The sequence below is a fragment of the Homarus americanus genome, unplaced genomic scaffold, assembly GCF_018991925.1.
Source record: "Homarus americanus isolate GMGI-L3 unplaced genomic scaffold, GMGI_Hamer_2.0 scaffold21914, whole genome shotgun sequence".
Classification (NCBI taxonomy): domain Eukaryota; kingdom Metazoa; phylum Arthropoda; class Malacostraca; order Decapoda; family Nephropidae; genus Homarus; species Homarus americanus.
The window spans coordinates 3,495,884-3,504,373 of NW_024719665.1; the positions used below are offsets into that span (position 1 = coordinate 3,495,884).

General features: G+C 43.6%; 1 long non-coding RNA gene across 1 annotated transcript; it reads right to left on the reverse strand.

Moving 5' to 3' along the window:
* Window positions 1-1,158: 1,158 nt before the first annotated feature.
* On the reverse strand, window positions 1,159-6,134 carry LOC121860222. Its single transcript, XR_006087840.1, has 2 exons — window positions 5,881-6,134; window positions 1,159-1,849 (listed from the first exon to the last, which is right to left on the reverse strand). It is a non-coding gene; the product is annotated as an uncharacterized LOC121860222 (long non-coding RNA).
* Window positions 6,135-8,490: the final 2,356 nt, after the last annotated feature.

The window sequence follows — 8,490 nt, forward strand, 5'->3', positions numbered from 1 at the left end:
TTGATAAAGTTCTTATAATATCCGAGCAGGATAGGACTCGGAGCAACTGATTTAAGTTGGATAAGTTTAGGTTTAGGAGGCAGATAGGAAAGAACTGGTTCACAAATAGGGTGGTGGATGAGTGGAACAAGCTTAGCAACTTTGTAGTAAGTGCTGGAACGGTGGAAAGTTTTAAAAGGAGGCTAGATAGATTCATGGATGATAGAGAGTGGTAGTAACTCTCGACAGGAGCTGCCATGCACAGGCCAACCGGCCTATTACAGACTCCTTATTTTCTTATGTTCTTATTACCAAGAGTTTCCTTGTGATCTTCCCTTTTCATTACCATGCGATATAGATATAAGAAAATGTTCCCAAAAGCTGAATTCGAATTGATTGCTAATTCTTTTTGGTTGTCGAACAATATCTCACCTTTCCCTTACTTTCTACTTTGATCCTAGGGGGTGTGGCTTATTCTCCTGTTTGCTTGAGCCTAGCCGTTCCATTAGGGGCAACTGATATATTCAAAGCCTCTGCACAAAATTTCTGAAACTTCATCTTGTCATGTGTTTTCTTATGCTCATCTTTGTCTGACAAAATGACTGCATTATCATGACGTCACCGCAGGCCTCGGTGCCTGGTGTGGGTGGCCGAGGTGATGATAAAATTTTTGTTCATTATCATCTTTATTTTTAAAAAAAATAACTTTGCTATTATGTGACTTTACTTATACAGCAGTCACAACTTCTTTATAGATGTCATTTCTGTAATATACTAATATCTGAGAAGTTTTTGTGTTCTAGTGGTCGTACATTAATTATTTAAGTCAACTTAATTGTCCTTATGTTTGACTTAACTAAAACCCTTACTTATCCATTGTTGCTCCCTGTTATATTTACCTTACTTACCTGAAGGTCACCCAAACTAGAGGCGGCCATGTCGAGGGAAGAAGGCTATTGTAGGCTCTCTCTATTGGTTTTGATAGTCCTGTCAAGGGCTTTGTTAGGTGTTATTGTTAGTTATTACCTTTATTTTAGCTATGGGTATTGTTAGTTATCATTGGTGTTATATTGTTTGATGGTCTTGTTATTATGTCGTTTGGTGTTATTGTTAGTTATAGTATTGTTATTTTTGTTATAATGCTAGTAGTTAACACTCATGCCATCAGACAATTAGGAATACTCTTCTCTTAATATTTATTGTCTTAATATTACAAATACAAACATTATTTCAACAGTTTTACTTGCAATATATATTTTATAGTACAGAAAAATATATGCATAATATAATATTTAACATTTAATATGGTAACAGTTCATTTAACCAGGTAATGGCAGAGGTCAGTTCAGGTCAAGAAGGTGGGGGTAAGGTCAAGGAGGAGGTCACTAACCAATAGGGTGGTCAGGACAGTCACACTCAGGACCTCCTACGCCTTCCTCACACGCTTCTTTGCAGTACTCATCAAACGGGTCGAGAGTTGTGGTGGTCACAGCACTCCGGATGCTACCTGTCTTCTTTGCGGTGTCACTTGCCTTTACAATAATGACACTTATCTCTCCTGGAACTACTGGCCTGGTAGACTTGATAAGGGCAGTGTCAGGTAGTGCAGGACTGTTAGCATCAGTGTTCGGCACAGGAGGGGCATTAACTTCATGGTGTGGCAGGGCAACGGCATTAACTGCAGGGTCTAGCAGGGCAACCTCATTAACCTGAGGGTCGTTCAGGTCAGATCTATTGTCAGTAATTTGTGGTGGGACAGGGTCATTAACTTGAGGGTATGGCAGGGGAGGGGTGTTAACTTTAGAGTGTGGGAGTGAGTGGACGGCGGCACCAACCAACATCACCACTACCAACATTCTCGCTTCCATCTCTGTAGGGACAAACAAACACAAAAATTGTATAATATAAAATTCATCTGTATTAATTAAAACACCTAAGACTATAACTAACAATATTAATGTTAATTAATACGGTGTTCACAAATTTAATTCATTTTTAGCGCAGCTGCCAATGCTACATGATTCACAGGTAAAATTACACACAGAAAAAAAGAAAAGTGTAAGACGAGACATGCACAGGTTTAGGGGTGCAGCCCCAATGGCACCAGGCAGTTTGCTTAAATCCAAATACAGTACAGTACCCAGTACTGAGGAGAAATTTTGCAAGGGTTGTGTGGAGTGGGTTGGTCAGGGATTTAGGACGATGCTGAATTTCACAAAGGCAGGAACCTGTCGCTAGTACCTGACTGTAATACCAAAGCCAACGAAACTAGAGGAAACTGGATCCTTGGTTGTTACTAAACCAGAGCAAGTTGAAAAAGAGATTCTCACTAAGGCTGAAGCAGTTGATAGAGGAAATAGTCAAGAGTAGGTATTCTCAGGTTATGGCAGGGACACAGAAGGTAACTGAGAGGGATGTAGTAGGATCCAAACAAGTCATGAGGCAGCTTGTGGGTGTGTAGAAGAGTGTTATAAAGATTACAACCGACACTAATATAGAAGAGAGCCCCAGAACAATGCAATCATGTTTGGAGTCCCTGAAATTTAGTCGGAAGAAGCTGAGAGTACAAAAATACACGATAAAATGAAATTTCATAATATTTGTCTAGACTTTGAATCTGTAAGCTACCCATAATGAAGTGAGGAGGCGAGGAAAAAATCAGGAGAATAAGCTTGCTCTCTCTGGACCACATTAAAGAATACGGAGCAAGTGTCCAAATCGTACAGTAATACAGAGGGAACCGCAAAGAACTCGAAGCAGAAGAGGGAAAATTCAACGAATAACGAGGACGGACACAGGTGGGTTATATACAAGGGGGAAGTAGTGAGGCCAAGTTTACCAATACAGAACCAGAGGGATGGACAAGGGGGAGCAGTAAGACATACCCCAGTCAAACGACTTCCTGCCCAGGAGGAGGTGTGCACTATAATGAAGATCAGGGTTGGGTTTAAGTACTTACTTGTACTTGGTACTTGGTACTTAAGTACCAATTTTCAAGTACTTGTACCTTGTACTTGCAATTTCATTATAGTTGGTACTTGAACTTGTACTTGATGAAATTTAATGAAAAGATTCGAGTACTTTCAAGTACTTTTCAAGTATTTCCAAGTATCTACGCGATACATTTTACATGTCATAACTTGAAGAAAGATGTGGCAACTCACTCACATTTAAGCATGTCTGATTCAGTTTGCTGCCTGCACTCAAGGGAGCAGTACGTTGCTCCTTTGCAGGTTGCGACTTGCGACTTCGTCTTATGGTAATTATTTTATTTACTCTTCTGTGTTTACTTAAAGTATCCCTAATTGAGATATATTTATACATCAAACTCTTTATTTTGGTTGCACATGTCAGTGAATCAGGCTAATTAGTTTGTGTTCTGCTGGAATCTTTTGAACCTCTTCTGTTATTATAATTTACCTTTTTACATTTTCAGGTTTACTCACGAGTTTGTGAATCCCAACCTCGTGATTGGAAACGAATTCTACCAATTGGAAATATTATGTTCTTTTCTAATTCAAGCGAGAGTGATGATACTGACTGAGTATTTAGATGCCATTCAAGTCAACAGAAGTGACTGAGGATTATTCAGGTCTCCCTGCTCAACATATTCATTGCTTTGCACATACGTTACAACTGGTTGTAAAGGATGGATTATAAAATGCCACCCAGTTGAACAGGATACTTGATAAAACAGCAAAGATTGTATCCCATGTATGCAGATCTAATGTAGCCACTGAACTATTAGAAGGTGAAAACAGGGTTCAAGCTACAAATATCACACGTGGAACTGTCAAGTTAAAATGGTTCGATCTGTAATTGCTATCACAGATGATAAATTTTCTTTACTGAAGAAAGATGTCACTCTTCTTGGAGCCTTTGAAAGGAACGTATTTCAGGACATACTTTTACTTTTTACTTTTATCCTCTTCGCCACTCATCGGCTTGTTAGCCGCTTGGGCGATCGGTCATGTCTCTGATTACTTTGATTACTTTTCCTTTTCATTTATCTTCTTCACCAAAAGATCGGCTCGCTAGCCGCCCGGGCGATCGGTCACGTCTCTGTCACACACACTGTTGGCAAATACTGGGCATGTACCGGCTCCTGAATGTACCTGAACCCGCTCCAGTGTTGGTCAAGTCTTATCTTAAAAGAGCTCACACTCGGTGCCGTCACAACACTCTAGTAGATTTTTCCAAGAGTTTACAACCCTCACTCCGAAAAAGTTTGCCCTCACGGTTTTCTGGACTTGCGGCTTCTTCAATCTTGAGCTGTGACCCCTTGTGGGGCGAGCGTCTGCCAGCTCCAAGTAAGGACACTCAACTGAGTAGTGCCCCCTGAGATGCTTATACACCCTGTACACCTCAACTAGGTCCCCCCTTGCCCGTCTGTAGTATAAGCTAGGCAAGTTCAGGCGCTCCAATCTCTCAGGGTAGCTGAGGTACCGAAGTGCAGGCACCAGTCTGGTGGCCCTCCTTTGAACATTTTCAACCAACTGACAGTCCCTAGCATATCTCGGGGACCAGATGGGGTGACAGTACTCCAGATGGGGAAGCACTTCACTCCTGAAGATCGTTACGAGGGACGGACCGTCTAGATATCTGAACGACCTTCTTATAAGACCCAATAATTTATTTGCCTGATTTACCTTCTTCTCGCAATGGCCCGAGAACTTCAGCTCATTGTCAACATACACACCTAGGTCCTTCTCACACACAGTCTCAACTAGTGCAGTTTCTTCATCCCGTTGGGACATATGATACGCCTCCTTACCGTTGGTACGCTCCAGGTGCATCCTCTTACACTTTATGACATTGAATCTCAGCAGCCATTTCTTTGACCATTCCTGGAGCCCACAGAGGTTCTTCTGCAGTTCTTCACAGTCCTCTTGGTTCTTAATTTCCCGAAATAACTTGGCGTCATCGGCAAACATTTGTATGGAGGAGTGTACAACGTCAGGCTTGTCATTTATGAAACAAACAAACAACAGCGGGCCCAATACACTGCCCTGTGGTACCCCATTTGTGACAGGTACAGATGACGATTTCGTGCCATTAATCACCACATACTGCTTGCGGTCATGTAGAGAGTCTTCTATCCACGCTTGGACATTTCCCCGAATTCCGTATCCTTCCAGTTTGATTTTCAGCCCACTATTTGCCAACAGCGTGAAACAGAGAGACGACCAGCGAAGAGGATAAAGTAAACGATCTAATATTAACAGTGAACTGCCTCAACAAAGGCATTACATCGGCATGGTCAGATTGGCCCCAGGCTCAGATAGAACCCAAACATCACTCGCCAGTGACCCAATAGTAGAAATAATTAGAAACAAAAAATGGTCAGGTATGTTGCAGGAAAGATAGTCATTTGTCAGTGATGGTGGTCGAGCAATTACACCCTTGAATGTTCTGATGTCTCGAAGACAGAAAATGAACAGTTGATTTGTATTGTTTGGTTTATTTAGTTGTCTGCTGATATAAATATAAAGATTTGATGTATTACATTTATTAACTGAATTTCATTAATGCATTGGAGTTTGGAAACATTAAAACATGGGGGCCATTGAAATTCTCAATCCAGGACAGGCGGATTCGGAATATGAAAAAAACAAAAAAAACGGGTGGTGAACCATGCCGAGCACAGGGAGCCTACCCAGCTGTTTTTTGGGAGGGTTGGGGGGCGCTGTTAGCCCCCCAATTTTTTTTCTTTTAAATCTGACGAATGTCATGGACATTTTGAGGCCATGTGCATTTGATATTAGGAGATACAGTGGATTCTTAATATTTCTAACCATTATCAATTATAATGTAAAGTCCTAAATGTTGGTAAACAATAGTTTGTGACACGTTTTTTCCTTCATTGTTTTACTATGTGTGATGAATAATTTAATGGCTCACCTGCAATGCTACTTGTCGGGTCCTCTAGGCTGGAATGTCGCCGAAGATAGAAGGAACGAGTAATTGGCCGAATAAGTGTTTAGTTATTTATAAGACGTCGATGAACTTCGTAATGTTGTAGCTGAGACGGTGAACACTTGAATACTTCTTGCCTTGTGTATGTGTAGGGCTGCCGGCCACCCCTTTATAGAGCGATCAGCTACACCTGTCAGTCTTTGTTCCGCCCTTGACGTCATCACCCGCCAAAATGTCGACCTCCAGGAGTGGGTTTGGCGCCACCTATCCCCGTCATCACCCGCCTTCTTCACCTATCAAGTGTCTTATTGACGTCACCCGACCACCGACTCTTACCCCCACCCATCCACAACAAAGAAGTCGCCGCCATTATCACCGCTTGTTCTTCCTCATCAACACTTGTTCTTCCCAATACACACCTGTTCTTCCCTGTCAGCACTTGTTCTTCCTCATCAACACTTGTTCTTCCCAATACACACCTGTTCTTCCCTGTCAGCACTTGTTCTTCCTCATCAACACTTGTTCTTCCCAATACACACCTGTTCTTCCCTGTCAGCACTTGTTCTTCCTCATCAACACTTGTTCTTCCCAATACACACCTGTTCTTCCCTGTCAGCACTTGTTCTTCCTCATCAACACTAGAATAACCCGTTCTTGTACAGTCTCACCCTAAAGTTCGTTAACTCTCCCAGCCAGCTATTGCTGCACTGCCTGTTTCAGATGCTTGAAACTATCTCAGTACCAACCAGAACATGATACCGATACGAATGAATCCAAAGGTTCAAAGAAACAGACTCAGGTTCATACATCTGAAGCAGGCGGTGCAGCAATAGCTGGCTGGGAGAGTAAACGAACTTTAGGGTGAGACTGTACACCCTTCTCTCCTCACACAGACAAACTGTGGGATGCTCTGTCTTCTTCTGTGTTTCCATACTCACACAATGTTAGTTTTCACTTTCCCCAAAAATATCCTTTGACGTAAAAAATACATTTGATCTAATACCCTCCCTCCCTCCCTTCCCCTCCCTCCTCTCTTCCTTACCCCCGCTTCCTCTCCCTCACTCTTTCCTTTCCCCCTCCCTATCTCCCTTCCTACCTTCCCCCTCCCTCCCTTCCATTCTTTCCCTTCACTTCAAACCCCCTCCCACCCTTCCTCCCTCTCCCCTTTACCTTCCCTTCCTTCCACCTCCACCTCCTCCTCCACCTCCCTCCTTTCCCCTCTCTTCCTTCACTTCCCTTCCCTTTCCCTCCCTCCCTTCCTCCCCTCCCTTCCATTCTCTCCCTTCATTTCCCTTTCCCTCAATCCCTTCCCCCTACCTTCACTTCTCCTTTCTCCCTCTCTCCCATCCCTTCCCTCCCTCCCCCTCTCCCTATTCCCTTCCATTCTCTCCCTGCACTTCTTTTCCCTCCATCCTTTACCTCTTCCTTGCGCTATCCCCTTCCTCCCTTCCCCGACCCTCCCTTCCCCTCCATTCTCTTCTCTTCCCCTTAGGGGGAAGAAGAGAGGGAAGGGGATGGGAGGGGGAGGGAAGGGATAGGAAGGGAAGGAGAGGGGGTGGGAAGGGAAGGGAGAGGAGGAAGGGGAAGGGAAGGAGGGGAAAGGAAAGAAGGGAAGGGAGGGAGGGGTAGGGAATGGATTGGAAGGGAAGGGAATGAAGGAAGGGGTGTGATAGTTGTTTTGGTATCACATTAATTGTTTTAAATAAGTCGTGGAACTCTTTAAGTGGCAGGGCTTGATGTAAACACTTCTGGCTGTTTTTCTTTATTGGCAAAGCAAATATATACACAGCAACAGTGTGAGAGAATAAGTTATGAATTCTCTCCAGGGAAGTGTTATGAATACACTTTGAGAGAACACTTGAGTGGCGTGCTCTCTCTTGATCAAGTGATATGGTTCTGTCCCCTCTGAGCAGGAGAGAGACAGGAGGTAGTGAGCCGGCTGTTTGACTAATCAGCTGACCTGTGCTCGACCTCTGAGCTCGTTACAAGCTCAGCGGTGAATACTCGTTAACAACTGAGTCATTGTTGAATAACTTGGTGAATAAGTTGGTGTTATTCATTTGGGTGAATATTTATATAAAGCAAAGGTGCTGTTACAGGGGAATGGAAGGGAAGGGAAAGAAGAGAAGGGAAGGAGGGGGAGGGAAGAGAAGGGAGGAAGGGGAAGGGTAGGGATAGGAAGGGGAAGTGCAGGTGAAGGGAAAAGGAAGAGGGGTGGGGACGGGAATGTATGGGAGGGAGGGGAAGGGACGGGGGAGGGACGTGAGGGAGGGAAGAGAAGGGAGGGGAATGGAAGGGAAGGGAAAGGAGGGAGGGGAAGGAGAGAGGGGAAGAGAAGGAGGGGAGGAGAAGGGAGGGGAGGGGAGAGGAAGGGAGGGGGAGAGGTGGGACGAAGGGGAAGGGAGGGAGGGTAATATCTGAATCGTCATAAAAATCTCGGGCAACAAAATTGTGTTAATACTGTTTTAAGAGACTCAAGAGAATGCAATGTTTTCAACAAAGGAGATATTGGAAACGCAGTATAATTTTCTTTCGTCGCAAGAAATAAGGTTCTGAATTTTAGTTTCGTTTTTCCTCTGAATATTCTGGCGTTCA